This window comes from Pelodiscus sinensis, chromosome 2 (genome assembly GCF_052426305.1).
Source record: "Pelodiscus sinensis isolate ZL-2025 chromosome 2, ASM5242630v1, whole genome shotgun sequence".
NCBI classification, from domain to species: Eukaryota; Metazoa; Chordata; order Testudines; family Trionychidae; genus Pelodiscus; species Pelodiscus sinensis.
Window position 1 is genome coordinate 141,205,774 of NC_143053.1, and position 18,803 is coordinate 141,224,576.

An 18,803-nucleotide genomic window follows, 5' to 3' on the forward strand; every position below is an offset into this window, starting at 1 on the left:
CGGTCACGGAGTTCAGACTAAGGGGGATTTAAAAATGGCGGTGCCCGGGAACATGCAAATGAAGCCTGGGATATTTAAATCACGGGCTTCATTTGCAACTCCGGTTGCCCTAATTTGCCTACCTAACTCGAACTAACGAGCTAGTGTAGACATACCCCCTGTGTGGGGAGGTGTTAATGCTGGGCTGTTAATTCTTTGTCCCACAGTTCTTTGTCTCTATTTTGAAAATTATGTTAGGAAACTGGAGAGACTGCAGAAAAGATTCATATTTGAGTGATGGAGATGATGCCTTACTATTGACATGTTGAAAAAACTCAAACTATATAGTTTATTCAAAAGAAGCTTGAGAGGTGAGTTGTTTGACTTCATGGAGAGAAAGCACTAAGAACGAAAGGGCCGATTTATCTGCAGAGAAAGGCATAACAAGAGACTCTGTGTCTGGGAGCAGAAATCAGAAACATTCTCATTAGAGAAAGACCCAGATTTGTAAGAGGGTGATTCTTCATTGGTAGAAACTACCCAGAAAATGGATGGATTCCTCATCATATGATGTTCTCACATGAAGACTTGATGCCTTTCTGGAAGATGCTTTTGTCAAAAAGCTGTTCTCACCAACAGCAGGCCTAGGATATATAAAGGGGACACATTAAATAATCTAATGGTCCCTTCTGGCCATAAAGTCTCCTCATTTTTTAACAATGGACTGTGAGTAGGGCAGCAGCCTTTGATGTTTCATTGTATAGCCTGCTTGAGCCCCAAAATACACAACCATGGAGAACAAGGACCCAGAGGAAGCAGCTCTAACATCTAGTGTGACTGGCCAGAAGCAGGACAGCAGCACTGAAGGGCAGGGGAGTGTGTGTGGCAATGACATCATAAGGGCCTTTAGCAGGATCTCAGCCTATTGGTCAATGGTGGTAGGAAGGAGTTGACCTCACAAAAAGACCCTGACATTGGCCAAACAGGACAGGAGAGGGACAACCTTGGCAAGACTCCTTCTTGAGGGCTTCTGTGAGGACTCAGCGAGTGTCTAGCTTCAGATATATAAGCCTGAGGGACAACCATGTTGGAGTTTTCTCCTCTCCTATTACTGATCTTGCTACAAAACTGATACCCTGGTTTAGAAGATCACAGTCTTCGAGAAGTTTGGCGGCTGTTCGGTCTGATCTACCTAGTGCCGGCTGAATTCTAGGTACAGAAAATAGTAGATTGAGGTGGCAGTAAATGGCATCTGGTTCAGGAGAGTCAGCCCCTTGAGAGCTTCAGCTCCATCCCCAGAGGACTACCCTAACCTGAGGAGGAAGGTGCTAGTGCTGGGCTGTGTCAGGCACTAGCACAATTAGGGATGGGCCTGGGTAAACGTGAAGATAATCAGCTCACTGCTTAGCACTTCTTTGTAGCTAGGTGTGGCGGTTTTCTCCATCTAGGGCCAGCAGCTGCCTTCTTCCTGTGCCTTGACTCTCCACCCAGGTCCATTCAAGTCCTTCCTCTTCAGAGGCAGTTCATAAAGAAAGTATCGGGAATCAAAACAAATACATTGGAGTAGTAGGGGAAGGGAGAGATGCCTCCCTTTCTGGGCAGGTGCTTCTTTCCCTCAGGAAGAGACGTTCAGGCACTTGTCACTGGGAGAGTTCCTGCCTTCTCTCAGTCAGTGTTCCCTCTAATTTTTACAGGCAGAATTAATTTTATGTGCACCAATATGGAGGTGATGTTTGGGAGGGACTTAGTGCTAAGGGATAGGATTAGGGTGCAGGGGATGAGAGTTCCAGATGGGAGGGAAGTCTTTGGGGTGAGACTGGGAATGTAAAGTTTGGAGTGTGGGTGGGGACTCTTGGCTGGGGCCGAGAGTTGAGGTGCAGGGGGCTGAGAGTTTCTCCTGGGGCTGCATGCTCTAGGGTGGGGATGTAGCTGAGGGGCTGGCTCCAGGCTTCCTTCCTTCACAGTTATGCTGGAATGTCATAACAAGTGGGGTTCCACAGGGGTCTGTTTTGGAGCTGGTTATGTTCAATAGTTTCATCAACGATTTAGACGATGGCATAGAAATCATGATTATTAAGTTTGCAGATGATACCAAGCTGGGAGGGGTTGCGAGTGCTTTGGAGGATAGGGTCATAATTCAAAATGATCTGGACAAACTAGAGAAATGGTCTGAGGTAAATAGGTTGAAGTTTAATAAGGACAAATACAAAGTATTCCACTTAGGAAGGAACAATCCGTTCCACACATAAAGAATGGGAAGTGATTGTCTAGGAAGTGATTGTTTAGGAACTGCTGAAAGGGATTTAGGGGCCCCTGGAAACACAACTGGTGATTACCCGAAAACATCTCAGACTTTGGGTAACTATAACTAGGGTGCTCTGAACCTATTACTATAGTGTGTGTGTGTGTGTATCCTAAGTAGTTTTAGGTTAAAACATTCTGGTTTTTATGAATCATATATCAGAAGGAGAAGCTGCATCCTCATTGATTTATTCCGACACTCCCTGGAAAAAAACAGGTAAGTTATCTTTGCTTTGGGTTCCGAAAACCTGGGATACCGGAGTGGAGGTGTCTTGGGGTATCTGCCCCTTCTTTTTATACTCCTTTCCTCACTTTGAGAAGCATTTACAGCTGGGAACAAGGTGACAGAAGTCTGTGTGGAAAGGAAGCCCTTGCTGTTTCTTTGTTATGATGTAGATTCCTTTTGCACTTGCTCCTTTTTCATAGAATCATAGAATACTAGGACTGGAAGGGACCTCAAGAGGTCATCGAGTCTAGTCCCCTGCCCTCATGGCAGGACCAAATACTGTCTAGACCAACCCTGATAGACATTTATCTTACCTACTCTTAAATATCTCCAGAGATGGGGATTCCACAACCTCCCTGGGCAATGTATTCCAGTGTTTGACCACCCTGACAGTTAGGAACTTTTTCCTAATGTCCAACCTAAACCTCCCTTGCTGCAGTTTAAGCCCATTGCTTCTTGTTCTATCCTCAGAAGCCAAGATGAACAAGTTTTCTCCCTCCTCCTTATGACACCCTTTTAGATATCTGAAAACTGCTATCATGTCCCCTCTCAATCTTCTCTTTTCTAAACCAAACAAACTCAGTTCCCTCAGCCTTCCCTCAGAGGTCATGTTCTCCAGACCTTTAATCATTCTCGTTGCTCTTCTCTGGACCCTCTCCAATTTTTCCACATCTTTCTTGAAATGTGGTGCCCAGAACTGGACACAATATTCCAACTGAGGCCTAACCAGCGCACAGTAGAGCGGAAGAATGACTTCTCGTGTCTTGCTCACAACACACCTGTTAATACATCCCAGAATCATGTTTGCTTTCCTTGCAACAGCATCACACTGCTAACTCATATTTAACTTGTGGTCCACTATAACCCCTAGATCCCTTTCTGCCATACTCCTTCCCAGACCGTCGCTTCCCATTCTGTATGTGTGAAACTGATTGTTCCTTCCTAAGTGGAGCACTTTGCATTTCTCTTTATTAAACTTCATCCTATTTATCTCAGACCATTTCTCCAATTTGTCCAGGTCATTTTCAATTATGACCCTATCCTCCAGATTAGTCGCAATCCCTCCCAGCTTGGCATCATCTGCAAACTTAATAAGCGTACTTTCTATACCAATATCTAAATCGTTGATGAAGATATTGAACAGAGCTGGTCCCAAAACAGACCCCTGTGGAACCCCACTTGTTATGCCTTTCCAGCAGGATTGTGAACCATTAATAACTACTCACTGAAATACGGTTATCCAGCCAGTTATGCACCCACTTTATAGTAGCCCCATCTAAGTTGTATTTACCTAGTTTATTGATAAGAATATCATGGAGACCATATCAAATGCCTTACTAAAGTCTAGGTATACCACATCCACCGCCTCTCCCTTATCCACAAGACTCGTTATCCTATTAAAGAAAGCTATCAGATTGGTTTGACATGATTTATTCTTTACAAATCCATGCTGGCTGTTCCCTATCACCTTGCCACTTTCCAAGTGTTTACAGATGATTTCCTTAATTACTTGCTCCATTATCTTCCCTGGCACAGAAGTTAAACTAACTGGTCTGTAGTTTCCTGGGTTGTTCTTAGTTCCCTTTTTATGGATGGGCACTATATTTGCCCTTTTCCAGTCCTCTGGAAGCTCTCCTGTCTCCCATGATTTTCCAGAGATGATAGCTAGAGGCTCAGATACCTCCTCTATTAGCTCCTTGAGTATTCTAGGATGCATTTCATCAGGCTCTGGTGACTTGCAGGCATCTAACTTTTCTAGGTGATTTTTAACTTGTTCTTTTTTTATTTTACCTTCTAAAATTACCCCCTTTCCACTAGCGTTCACTATGTTAGGCATTCCTACAGACTTCTCGGTAAAGACCAAAACAAAGAAGTCATTGAGCATCTCTGCCATTTCCAAGTTTCCTGTTACTGTATCTTCCTCTTCACTGACCAGTGGGCCTACCCTGTCCTTGGTCTTCTTCTTGGTTCTAATGTATTTATAAAACGTCTTCTTGTTTCCCTTTTTCCCGTAGCTAGTTTGAGTTCATTCTGTGCCTTTGCCTTTCTAATCTTGCCCCTGCATTCCTGGGCTGTTTGCCTATATTCATCCTTTGTAATTTGTCCTACTTTCCATTTTTTATGAGACTCCTTTTTTATTTTTAGATCATTCAAGATCTCGTAGTTAAGCCAATGAGGTCTTTTGCCATATTTTCTATCTTTCCGACACATTGGAATAGCTTGTTTTTGGGCCCTTAACAATGTCCCTTTGAAAAATGGCCAACTCTCCTCAGTTGTTTTTCTGCCAAAGAAAGGACACTTAGCAAGTAATGGCCCACCAGACTTGCTTACACCTGGATAAGGTATCAGATTATCCTTTTTCTCTCTTTCCACATGATGATGGTGTTTACTGCTTAAGAGCAAATTAAGATGAGCACACATTCTTTAGTTTGAGACAGACTTGTTTTCTAACTTCTATCTGAGAAGGGCTGTAGTTTGGAACATATATTAACACCATACAGTGGCATCTTATAATTTCATATACAATCTTGCTACACATATTTTATCAAGACAATGTTGACCATCAAATTATGAATTTTTCTAATGATATCTTGCTTATAGAAGACATATCTTGTAAAATGACTATTCTTGTTGGAGGAAAAACTTAAACAACAAATAGTTTAGTAGCACTTTAAAGACTAACAAAACATGTAGATGGTATCATGCACTTTCATGGGCACAACCCACTTCTTCAGAAGACTGGAGTATTGACAGTTCAGATCCAAGAATAAATAAAGGAAGAATTGTTGTGTGTGGTATATGGATTTGGGGTACGTTCTGTCACAGTAGGGAAGTTGAAATTTTACTGAGTTATCCCAACATTGTTAATGGTCATTCATCACAATCTTCCCACTGGAAAAAATAATCTCCATATAAACAGATATTTAATGATACTTAAAATATCCCCATTATTTTTTATGATGAAATTTAATTATTTTCCTTCTGTCATGTCTCTGTTGATAAGCTTATGAGCAGAGGCAGGAGATGTAATGATGGGAATCTTTCATAACTGCTTACAAGTATAAAGAAAGTTGTTAAGTGACCAATGACTCAGAACATCTATATTTTGAATCAAATTACTTTTGCACTTGAAAAAACTCGTATTTTCCTCATTTCATGGGATTGAGTCATCCTGAAACCTTCTGAATTAAAATAAGAGAGGAAGTGTCTTGCTCACTTAATGTACTTCCTTGTTCACATCAAAGCTTCCTGAATCTAGACGATGATCAGGATCACAGGAGATACTGAAATAATGAAGGAAATAATAACATTCAGATGTTGTCTTGGGACTGTTATTCTTACCAGCAGTATCCTATTTCTATACTATTTAATGTAATGTTACTATCCACAAATCACCAGATGCAGCATTTGGTACATAATGAAAATCCATGTATTAGATAAGGTGGATTCATCAAATTGTATTGCAACACAAAATTTAAATAATTTATCCAGAACTGTTTGCACTTTGTGTAATGTATATTAAAACAAACATTTTTCTTTCTCTATCCAAGTCTACAGGTGATAAAGCAATCTACTGCAGGTTGCAGATATGCTGGACTGCATAGTACCACAAATGGATAGGTATAATTGACACACTGACCTCTCAACTTTCCCTATTCCCTTCATTCCTCACAATGGTTCTAAAAATCAAAAAGAAATCATATAAAAAGCGGAAACTAGGTGAAAGAGCAAAAGATAAATATAAGCAAATAAGTCTATAGGAACAAAATTAGAAAGGTGAAGGTACAAAATGAGCCCAATCTAGCTAGAGACATAAAGGGTAGGCCCATTGTTCAATGAAGAGGGAGAAACAAATAACAGAAAATGTGGAAATGGCAGAGGTGCTAAATGACTTCTTTGTTTCTGTTTTCACCAAAAAGACTGGTGGTGACTGGGTGACTAACACAGTGAATGCTAGTGGGAAGGGGGTAGGTTCAGAAGTAATAATAGGAAAAGAACAAGTTAAAAATTACTTAGAAAAGTTAGATGTCTTCAAGTCACCAGAGCCTGGTGAAATACACCTAGAATACTCAAGAAGCTGAAAGAAGAGGTATCTGAGCCATTTGCTATCATCTTGGAAAAGTCATGGAAGTTGGGAGAGATTCCAGAAGACTGGAAAAGGGCAAATACAGTGCCCATCTATAAAAAGGAAAATAAGGACAACACAGTAAACTACAGACCAGTCAGCTTAACTTCTGTGCCAGAAAAGATAACGGAGCAAATAAGGCACTCATCTGCAAACACCTGAAAGACAAGGTGACAAGTAACAGTCAGCATAGATTTGTAAAGAACAAATCATGTCAAACCAATCTGATAGCTTTCTCTGATAGGATAATAAGCCTTGTGGATAAAGAGGAAGTGATAGATGTGGTTTACCTAGACTTTAGTAAAGCATTTGTTATGATCTCGCATGACCTTCTTATCAATAAATTAGGGAAATACAACCTAGATGTGACTACTTTAAGATGGGTGCCTAACTGGTTGGATAACCATTCTCAGAGAGTGGTTATTAATGGTTCACAGTTATGCTGGAAGGGCATAAGCGGGGGTCTGCAGGGGGTCAGTTTTGGGACTGATTCTGTTCAATATCTTCATCAATGATTTAGATAATGGTATAGAGAATATGCTTATAAAGTTTGCAGATGATACCAAGCTGGGACCGGTTGCAACAGCTTTGGAGGATAGGGTCATAATTCAAAATGATCTGGAAAACTGAAGAAATGGTCTGAGGTAAATAGAATGAAGTTCAATAAGGACAAATGAAAAGTACTCCACTTAGGAAGGAACAATCAGTTTCACAAATAAAGAATGGGAAATGACTTTCGAGGAAGGAGTTCTGCAGAAAGGGATCTAGGGATCATAATGGACCATCAATTAAATATGAGTCAACAGCGTGACAGTTGCAAAAAAATCAAACATGGTTCTGGGATGCATTAACAGGAGTGTTATGAGCAAGACACGAGAAGTCATTCTTCCACTCGACTTTGCACTGATTAGGCCTCAATTGGAGTATTGTGTCAAGTTCTGGGCACCATATTTGAGGAAAGATGTGGAGAAATTGGAGAAGGTCTGGAGAAGAACAACAAAAATGATTAAAGTTCTAGAAAACATGACCTATGAGGGAACACAGAAATAACTGGGCTTGTTTAGTTTAGAAAAGAGAAGACTAAGAGGGGATATGATAGTGATTTTTAAGTATCTAAAAGGGTGTAATAAGGAAGAGGGAGAAAAATTGTTCTCCTTGACCACTGATGATAGGACAAGGAAGCAATGGGCTTAAATTGCAGCAAGGGAGGTTTAGGTTGGACATGAGGAAAAACTTCTTGCCTGTCTAGGTGGTTAAACACTGGAATACATTGCCTAGGAAGGTTGTGTAATCTCCATCACTGGAGATATTTAAGAGCAGGTTAGACGGACACCTGTCTGGGATGATCTAGATGGTGCTTGGTCCTGCCATGAGGGCAGGGGACTGGACTTGACATCTCTGGGTCCCTTTCAGTTTTTGTATTCTATAATTCTCAAGATTCTTTTTCTTCTATGGCTCTACCACAGGGGTGAGCAATAATTTTAGATGGGGGACCACTTTAGAAATGGGGTGCTGGAAGGGGTGGGGCTTTGGATGGAAGGGGCAGGGCCAGGACACTCCTTTGCCTCTGTAGTGGGGTAGAGTGGTCCCCCACTGAGCCGGAGGCGGAGGAACCCCTCCGGGAGCCATTTTGGGCCCAGCCTAGCCCCGCCCCCTCAGCTGACCGGAAGTACAAGGGCGGGGCTAGGACTATAAGAAGGCTGCCAGGGAGCTCAGTCAGGGCTCAGCCTCTGAAGGAGACGGAGGCCTGTCCAGAGCTCCTGCCTGGGGAGGCTAAGACCCGGGCTAGGTCGCCCTCAGCCACCTTCCAGGAGGCAGGCCAGGGCTTCCCTGACCGGACTACGGGGGCCTGGCCAGGCCCACCAGCAGAACCACCCGCGGACCCAGAGGACGGGACCGAGCCACTGGACCAGCTGGAACCCCGATGGGTACTGGAACGCCGGGGCCAGACAAGCCCGCGGGACGCTACAACGCTCCGACCTCTTGTCCCCTGGATTGGGCCGCCTGGACCCTGCTGGGACGACACCGGCCTCGACTCCTTGACGGACCTGCTGGAGCTACAGGTACCGGGAAGGGGGGAGATGAGAAGTGATCCAGGGGGTAGACCAGGCAGAGAGCTGCCCGCGGCCAGCAAATTACGGGCCGGAGCCCTGCTGAGCCAGTCGCGGCAGCACGGCTGCCATCAGGGCCCCTGGGCTGGGGCGCAGTGAGGTGGGTGGGCCTGCGCCCCCCCTGCCACCTCCTAACCGGGTGGCAGTCTCCCCCCTCACCGCTGCTGCTGCTGGTGCCCTCCCGGGCCCGCTCCTGACGGAGGAGCGTCTACAAACGGGAGGTTGGGTGTCGCCACGCCTGGCGTCAGGGCCTGGCCACCATTTACCGCCCGTGCATCGGGCAGGAACTCTTAAAGGGACAGGAATAGAACGGTTGTCCTGCCCAAACTGGATGATACTAGACTGACAAGTGGTGGGCTTATTTCTCAGCGGCCCGGACCTGAAGCAAGGCCGGGCGCGCGAACAATTACCTCTTGGCCCGACCTGAAGGAAGGCCGGGAAGAGACTCGCCCGCCCGGACTAGTTGAAGGCGCGGTAACACAGGGAGGCAGGCACGTCTCTCCCTGTGCTGGAGGTGGAGGAGCCACTGAAGGCCTACCGGCCTATCATAAACTGCCCCCGGAAGGGGGGAAAAGCTCAGGCTGTTGTGGACATTGCCGGAGGGCAGTGTCCTGAAGGGGATCCGGCCAGCTGCCCGCAGTGCTAATTCCCCAACTCGGTGGCAGGTGGCGCTGCCTCAAGCGGGAAGCCGCTACAAGATGGTGGAGAACATGGGCACCTCGACCCCGCCCCTGATGTAAGGGGCTGAGTGTGTGCCTCAGTGGGTTTAAAAAAAAAATAAAATAATGGGGGTTTAAGGGGTTTTTTTGGTGGTTGGGGTTTGTTGGGCATCGGGATTTTTTTTGTTTTGTTCTCCAAAGCCAGGATGGAACTGGACAGTGTGGAGAGCGGTGGTGGAGCGCCAGAACCAACAGCTGCACCAACTGGTGGCCCGATACTGGCAGATGGCTCAGCAATTGGTCACCCAACACGGGCAGTTGGTACAGCAGCTAGGGCTTCAGTTCCAACACCTCCAGGCTCTTCCACACCAGCACCTCCAACAATTGCTCAGCTCCTGGCCCCAGGCCCACAGGTCAGTGCCGCGACTGGCCCCTGGGCCCGCCTACCCGGGTGGAGGGATGCAGGCCCCGAGGGGTGAGGCTGAAAGTCCACCCGAAACTGACATGGGGCAAATGGACAAACTTGGGCCTAGGGATGCTACTAGGCTAAGGGCTTGTTCCCCAACAACCCCACCCAGGACGCTCAGTCACGCACCTACTCCCCTGCCCCGAACCCAGGCAGCTCCCTATGTGGGACTGTTACCCACGAAAGGCTGGGACCAGGGGATGACGGAACCTCCCAAGGGGTGGCAAGGGAGCTGTCTGGAAGTGGGGTGCGACTACGGTCTGATGGGACCCAAGCAGATTTACATCCTGCCGGTCAACCAGGTGGAATTTGTGCTCCAAGCGCTGACGGATACAGACAAGGTGGCCGTCCTTCTGGACTCCGGCTGTGCGCAGACTCTGGTGCGACTCTGAGGGCCTGAAGCCAGAGGGGGAGCTGTACCTGCGTTGTGTACACGGCGATGTGAAGGCATATCCCTGCGCAAAGGTCAGACTTACAATACAAGGGAGGTCAGCAGAAATGGTCATGGGGTAGCGGTGACACTCCCCTACCTGATTGTCCTAGGCCGAGACTGGCCCAGATTTGCAGACCTAATGCGCAAAGTCACTAACAGGCGTCCGGCCGATCACGGAAAAGTGAAGGGAACCCTTTTGGGGGAAACGTGGCCCGAGGGGTCAGCGGAGGATGATGAGCACCGGGGGAAAGAGGCAGGTGAATTGGCTGACAAGGGCCCTGGCCCTGACAGACTTTCCCCGGGACCAGAGGGAGGACCCCACCCTGAGGGCAGCATATGAGCAGGTAGCTGCAATCGATGGCACTGTGGTAGACCCCCAGGGGGTGTCCCAGTGGCCCCACTTCAAATTGAAGGGCGACCGCCTCTATTGGGTGATGCAAGACCCCCGGACTCAAGAGGTCAAGACCCAGATCCTGGTGCCCCAGATTCATCGCCGGACGGTATTGAAATTGGCCCACAATATTCCAGCCGCTGGCCACCTGGGGGCTGAAAAAACGTTGGTGAGGGTACTGTCCTGGTTCTTTTGGCCCGGGGTGCACCGGGAAGTACGAGACTATTGCCAATCTTGCCCAAACTGACAGCTAGCCTCTGACCCGGGAGTGCCACGGGCCCCGTTAGTTCCCATGCCGGTGGTGGGGACTCCTTTTGAAAGGGTGGCCATCGACCTGGTGGACCCACTGCCAAAAAGTAAAACAGGATTCCGCCACATTTTGGTTTTAATGGACTATGCCACCAGATTTCCCGAAGCCATACCGCTGAGGAACACCTATGCCCGAACCATCGCCTCAGAGCTGGTAAAAATTTTCGCTCGGGTTGGGCTTCCCCGAGAGCTCCTCACCGACCAAGGGACTAATTTTACATCACAATTACTCCGACAGGTGTGTGCCATACTGGGGATACATAAATTACAAACCTCCGTATACCATCCCCAAACTGACGGGTTGGTGGAACGCTTTAACCGGACTCTAAAGGGGATGCTACGGCGGTTCCCCCCCGCAGAGTTGCAACAGTGGGACCTGCTGCTGCCTCCCCTGCTGCTTGCAGTCCGGGAGGTGCCCCAAGCATCGACCCAATTTTCCCCCTTTGAACTTCTATATGGGTATTGTCCCCGGGGAATCATGGATCTCGTGAGGGAAACGTGGGAGCAGACCCCTTCGACCTCACAGGGCCTCTTGCAGTATGTTTTTTAGCTCCAGGAGCAACTAAGACAAGCTGGAGCCCTCGCACAGGAAAACCTACAAGCGGCTCAGGCCAGCCAAGAACTGAACTACAACCGACGAGCCCAGGAAAGAAGTTTTAAACTGAGGGATCGGGTACTCCTCCTCCTCCCCACGGAGCAATCAAAATTTCTAGCTCGTTGGAAAGGGCCTTATGAGATCACCTGGCAGGTCGGGCCGGTAAACTATGAAAGCTATCAGCCTGACCGGAAAAAGAAAACCCAGATATTCCACATAAACTTCCTGAAGCATTGGCGAGAACGGGAGGCCCTAATGATTACCCCCTACCCGGCAGAACCTGCCCTAGGGCCTGAAACCCCCGAACTGGCAGAGGAAGGGAAACCACAGCATGGGGACACCCTCTCTGCGACCCAGGTGAAACAGGCACGCTGTCTCATCGATACATTCCGGAAAACTTTTACAACCCAACCTGGACGGACCGTGGTGATAACCCATAACATTCGGACCCCTCCAGGCCAAGTCATACGAGAAGGGACTCGTCCTCTCCCTCGCCGGATGCGGGACGTAGTCGAGAAGGAGGTACAGACTATGCTTCAACTCGGAGTGATAGAACGATCCAAGAGCGAGTGGCGGAGTCCTATTGTTCTGGTACCAAAGCCAGACGGTAGTATCCGCTTTTGTATTGATTTTAGATGGGTAAACGCCATTTCAAAATTTGATGCCTACCCTATGCCACGAACGAATGAACTACTAGACCGCCTAGGGACTGCCAAGTTTATATCCACCCTTGATCTGACAAAGGGATATTGGCAGATCCCCTTGGATCCAGAATCAAGAGAAAAACCTGCGTTTTCAACCCCCTCCGGACTGTTCCAGTTTACAAGAATGCCCTTTGGACTTCATGGCGCACCTGCAACCTTTCAGAGAATGATGGACCGCTTGCTCGCCCCACATACAGCGTATGCTGCTGCCTATCTAGATGATGTGGTAATTTATAACCAAGATTGGGAGGAACATCTCGAGCGGGTAGCAGCCATCATGCGGACCCTTCGAGATGCAGGCCTGACAGCCAATCTGACGAAATGTAAAATCGTCTGGCAGGAAACAACTTACCTGGGGTACCAACTGGAAAGGGGGCCTAATCCGGCCGCTAATAGGGAAGGTGGAGGCAATCCACAACTACCCAGCGCCTACCACTAAGAAAAAAGTAAGGCAATTTTTGGGATTAGCAGGATATTATCGCCGCTTTGTGCTGCAGTTCGCGACCCTAGTGGCGCCCCTCACAGTGCTCCTCATGAAAGACCAGCCCCAAAGGGTAACGTGGACGGCTGAGTGTGAAACCCCGGTTAAGAATCTAAAAGCGGCTCTTTGTAGTGAGCCAGTGCTGTTTAGCCCCGACTTCTCCTGACCATTCATCGTCCAGACAGATGCATTGGACTACGGACTCGGAGCAGTGCTGTCCCAGGAAGTTGAGGGAGAAGAACACCCAGTGCTGTATATTAGCCGGAAACTGTTCCCGCGAGAGCGCAGTTATGCTGTAATCGAGAAGAAGGCCCTGGCGATAAAATGTGCCATCGAGGCACTGTGGTACTACCTCCTTGGAGACTCTTTTATCCTTTTTACAGATCACGCACCCCTACAATGGCTCCATCAAATGCGGGACACCAACAGCTGGATCATGAGATGGTACCTATCCCTCCAACCATATGTATTTACAGTAAAACACCTAGCGGGGAGGGACAACGCAAATGCAGATGCCCTGTCCCGCATGGAGAGAGAACAGAAGCCCAGTCCCGGAAGCCGGGAACTGGACTTATGGGGGGAGGAGTGTAGTGGGGTAGAGTGGTCCCCCACTGAGCCGGAGGCGGAGGAACCCCTCTGGGAGCCATTTTGGGCCCAGCCTAGCCCTGCCCCCTCAGCTGACTGGAAGTCCAAGGGCGGGGCTAGGACTATAAGAAGGCTGCCAGGGAGCTCAGTCAGGGCCCAGCCTCTGAAGGAGACGGAGGCCTGTCCAGAGCTCCTACCTGGGGAGGCTAAGACCTGGGCTATGCCACCCTCAGCCACCTTCCAGGATGCCGGCCAGGGCTTCCCTGACCGGACTACAGGGGCCTGGCCAGGCCCGCCAGCAGAACCACCCGCGGACCCAGAGGACGGGACCGAGCTGCTGGACCAGCTGGAACCCCGATGGGTACTGGAACAAGCCCGCGGGATGCTACAACGCTCCGACCTCTTGACTCCTGGATTGGGCTGCCTGGACCCTGCTGGGACGACACCGGCGTCGACTCCTCGACGGACCTGCTGGAGCTACAGGTACCAGGAAGGGGGGAGACGAGAAGTGGCCAGGGGGTAGACCGGGGGGAGAGCCGCCCGCAGCCAGCAAGTTATGGGCCAGAGCCCTGCTGAGCCAGTCGTGGCAGCACGGCTGCCATCAGGGCCCCTGGGCCGGGGCGCAGTGAGGTGGGTGGGCCTGCGCCCCCCCTGCCACCTCCTAACCGGGTGGCAGTCTCCCCCCTCACCGCTGCTGCTGCTGCTGGTGCCCTCCCAGGCCCGCTCCTGATGGAGGAGCGTCTACAAACGGGAGGTTGGGTACCGCCACGCCTGGCGTCAGGGCCTGGCCGCCATTTACCGCCCGTGTATCGGGCAGGAACTCTTAAAGGGACAGGACTAGAACGGTTGTCCTGCCCAAACTGGATGATACTAGACTGACAAGTGGTGGGCTTATTTCTCGGCAGCCCGGACCTGAAGTAAGGCCGGGCGCGCGAACAATTACCTCTTGGCCCGACCTGAAGGAAGGCCGGGAAGAGACTCGCCCGCCCGGACTAGTTGAAGGCGCGGTAACGCAGGGATGCAGGCACGTCTCTCCCTGTGCTGGAGGTGGAGGAGCTGCCTCCTGAAGGCCTACCGGCCTATCATAAACTGCCCCCGGAAGGGGGGAAAAGCTCAGGCTGTTGTGGACATTGCCGGAGGGCAGTGTCCTGAAGGGGATCCGGCCACCTGCCCGCAGTGCTAATTCCCCAACTCGGCGGCAGGTGGCGCTGCCTCAAGCGGGAAGCCGCTACAGCCTCCCTGCCCACAGAGCCTGATTGGCCTGAGGGTGGGGGAGTGCATGAAACCTTTGCCCCCATCCTTTCCCCAGAGAGAACCACCAGCTGTTCTGAACAGCTGGTGGTTTCTTCTAATTGCCAAGTGCTCCTGGCAGGGGAGAAGACTTCATGTGCTCCCCTGTCTCCAGACCCTGATTGGCCTGGGAGCAGGAGAGCGGCAGGGCATTCATGAGCCAGATCAAGATATTTAAATCCCTGCTTCATTTGCACTTTCAAAGTGCTTCATTTACATCCCTCTGCCGACAGACGGATGTAGTCTAGACGTAGCCAGAACGTTGAGCATCTCTGAAGAGGTGTGCATTTTGGGCTAATTAAAATGTTTGGTTTCAATAAAATCATTTTGTTCTGATTTTGATGTATTTTCCTGAAGCTATGAATTCTGTAGTGCTGGACAGGCATTTACAAGTACCATTTGCTTTGACTACCATCATTAATTCTGAATTATTTTTTGTGAACTAATAAAAATAATTTCATTTTCCAAAAATAGTAATTTATTGAGTGGGGGGAAACAGTGCAGAAAATTAATGTGCAAAAAAACTGACAAGCCATGCCACATGACTTTATTTTAACTTACCAGGGTGAAATTTAAAATTAAAATTAGCAAAGAAGTAAACATTTGTGCCCATTTAAGTAAACACATGTCTTCAGTTGTGACTACATGTTTCCTGACCTGTGAGACTCATGACTGGTGTATATAAAGCTGTGATTTTCTTTGTTGGTGGGTCAGTGGTCCCTGTGATCCATGTGGTATGTTGGGGGTTGTAGCCTACAGTGACAAAGGCCTGCAAAATGTGGAGAGTCTAGAATTTTTTATCTGTAGGTCAATCAGGATTTGCAGCATTTGAGTGATGGAACAATTTGTTTAGTAGGGGTGCTGAGAGCCATTGAATCAAACTGTAAACCCTGTATATAATGGAAACCACTTCAAGACATGGGGTGTAGCAGCAACCATAGTTATAGCACCTATGAGTTTGCAGCATTGGGGTTTTCTACCTCAGAACACCCATAATGTCCTGGGTCATTTCCTACTCCTTGTTTTACTGGGGTGTTATGGATAGGAGGAGTGCTGACCAGCTCCCGGTGACTAAGGGGTTAAACCCAGGTAGCTAGCAAGGGTGTTAGCCAGGAAGCCAGGAGTTCCAATAGGAATAAAGTGCTGAAATTTGAATTGTATAAGGTACCTGGTCTACTTCCTTTTTGTAGGAGAGTTAAACCGGGAGTTGAGAGACATAGAATGATTTAAATCCAGGCAAGACTACCATGCCTCCAAGGAATTCGGGGCATGGAAGTGGACTGAACCAAGAAAAGATTGGAAGTAAGTAAAGGGGAAAAGTGAATCTAGTCACAATCAAGGTATTTTTCTTTATTTTATAGTTTGGTTTGAACTGCTCTATGTAAATCTATGCCTTCCCTTCCCATTTACCATCAAAGCATTGTTCCCAGAGATATTCTCTGTGTTTCAATTTGTTTTCCTTAGTTGCTCTGTAACATCTAGCCACCAAGTATGATTTATCAAGTTTATCTTTTGTTTTGTAATAAAAATAACTTTTTAAAGATGAGGATTTGATTCTTGTGTCCTGGAAGGTAAAGGAGATCTGTCTGTGTCTATCTGCATGCCTCAGACTGAGAGATCAGCTAACAGAGACTGCAGCTTGTTTTTCTCTTTTCTTTTTTGAGGTGCCGTTGGGGGTGGGTTCAAGTGTTCACGGCTGGTTTTAGGGATAAAATCATTTGATGGTAGCAGCTTGTTTTGTTTGCTTGTTTGTTCATTTCTCAGAGCCAGGGAATCTGTGACTCCTGGGAGTTTTTGTAAGCACAGCCTATAGAAGCAAGGTTTTTTTCTCTTTTTGAGCTCTTTGCGGACCCTCACCTTCTGCACTTGGAGTGCTAGAGTAAGGAACAGTCCTGACAGGGGTGCCTGGAACTTTTCCCAGGCTGTCAGTCATATTGGCCCTCCAAGTGCTTTGTTCTCTTTCCTATGCTGTCCTCTCTAGTCCTCTTCTTTCTTCTCCTCATAAAAGTCAGGTGTTCTGCTACCACAGTATAGTTGAATTTACAGTCTCAAGGAAAAGAGAAATAGGGGCATTCACTAAGTTACAAACATCCAATTTAAAAACATCTGTACATACAAACATGTCTCCATAACATATTATTATTTAAATAATTTGAGCATACAAACACCAACGCACACACGTGAACAAATCATCACTCCTGGGGGTTAGATTTCTTGAGGTAATGCAATGTACCGTGTTGTTGGGATTAATTTGAGTGCTGCTATGTGCTAATATGGACAGTGCAATCCAACTTCCATTTTCAATTTTCAGTTCCATTTTACCATCTATGAACTATTGGGACTGTTCGAGGCAAAAGAACTGGTATGGACTGGATTTTCCCACCAGAAGAACTGTTGCACCCAGTACTAAAAGGTGCACATGTCACTTACCATCATTTGCCCACAGCACTAAACCTCTGCACTCAGCACTAACTACTTGCACTCTGCACCATCTAATGTGCACACAGCACAAACCTCCTTTTCCTGCCAAAGACCTTTTAAAAGGAGATCTGGCCCTCAGGCTCGGGTTGCTTCTTCCTCGGTTCCTGAGTTCCCGTGTTCCTTAGTTGCTGCTTTGTCGGACTCAAGGGTGGTGAGATTCTCTGGCTTCTGTGACATCTTTCAGCGTAGACTGTAGTGAAGGCTCAGCTATTGCATGTGGAAGTGTCAACTAGAGACTGAGGGTCCTCACCATCATAGCTGGATAACACCTCAGCTGTCCAGGTTCCCGAGTTGTGGTGAATACCCAAGCATCGGTGAAACTAAAAATGAGAGTGGCTATTTGCGGACATTTCGGACTGCTGTGGTGAAGGCCCAGGCCTTTCCAGAATTGCTCCGTTCTAATACCATCTAGAATCCTTGAGGGACCACTCGTTGTTCCTCCCCTACAGCTATAAGTAGCCCTAGGGTTGAAGATCCCGAGCAACTTACCCGAATCCTGTCCGGTTCCTCCATTGTACCACCTACCAATTTGTAAAGTTGTTTACTTTTTGGGGTTTTCTTTACTATCCTCTATTTCTTCATGGGTGTGGGTTGGCTTTGTGACACAAAGTGTCAGGGGTTGTTGTTTTATGTCGTTAACTGCTGTGTTTATTCAAATTTATAGCATAATTGAGTTTAAATTTATTCTGGACTCTGGCTGTGTCAATCTTACTGGTGATTACCGTATTTTCCGGCGTATAGGGCGACTGGGCGTATAAGACGACCCCCTATCTTTTTAATTAAAAGATAGGGTTTCATCTTATACGCCAGCGCCCCTCAGCCTCCTTTGCTCCCGGTGTCCCTGGTCTGCTGGAGATGGTCCCCAGCAGACCAGAGGCACCGGGAGCAAAGCCGCCAGGAGCGCCTGGGCTCCCCCCCCCCCCGCCGGAGCCCCTCCGCGGCTTTGAAAGCCTCGGGGGAGGCCGGCGGGGGGGGGGGCATCCCAGGCGCGCATGGGCTGCCCCCCCGCCGGAGCCCCTCCGCGGCTTTGAAAGCCTCGGGGGAAGCCGGCGGCGGGGCATCCCAGGCGCGCATGGGCTGCCCCCCCGCCGGAGCCCCTCCGCGGCTTTGAAAACCTCGGGGGAAGCCGGCGGCGGGGCATCCCAGGCGCGCCTGGGATGCCCCCCCGCCGGCTTCCCCCGAGGCTTTCAAAGCCGCGGAGGGGCTCCGGCGGGCGGGCAGGCGGGCAGCCTATGCGCGCCTGGGATGCCCCGCCGCCGGCTTCCCCCGAGGCTTTCAAAGCTGCGGAGGGGCTCCGGCGGCGGGGCATCCGGCGTACAAGACGACCCCCGATTTTTGGGGGATGTTTTTTAACTTCAGAGGTCGTCTTGTACGCCGGAATATACGGTAGATATGGGAGTGCCAGGCCGAACCTCACTTCTGTGCAGAGACACTCAAAATCTTACCCAGACCACAGTATCAAGATGCTTACCTTGGTCTCTGGGGTAACAGTGTACTATGTATTATAATAGTATGTGCTACGTAAATATGTACTACATACGCATTTATGTGCTACATACGCAAACATGTGCTACTCAATTGCTTGTTCACTGCCTTCAGAGTGAAAGCAGTGTGCGTTCGTTCCTTTAGTTTGCCAAAAAATGACCTTAATCATGGCTAATAAGCA

General features: G+C 48.4%; 1 long non-coding RNA gene across 1 annotated transcript; it reads left to right on the plus strand.

Annotated features, from left to right (window-relative positions):
- Positions 1-262: 262 nt before the first annotated feature.
- On the plus strand, positions 263-11,342 carry LOC149525347 (uncharacterized). Its single transcript, XR_016348890.1, has 4 exons — positions 263-1,192; positions 6,058-9,815; positions 10,171-10,333; positions 11,240-11,342. It is a non-coding gene; the product is annotated as an uncharacterized LOC149525347 (long non-coding RNA).
- The last annotated feature ends 7,461 nt before the right edge of the window (positions 11,343-18,803 follow it).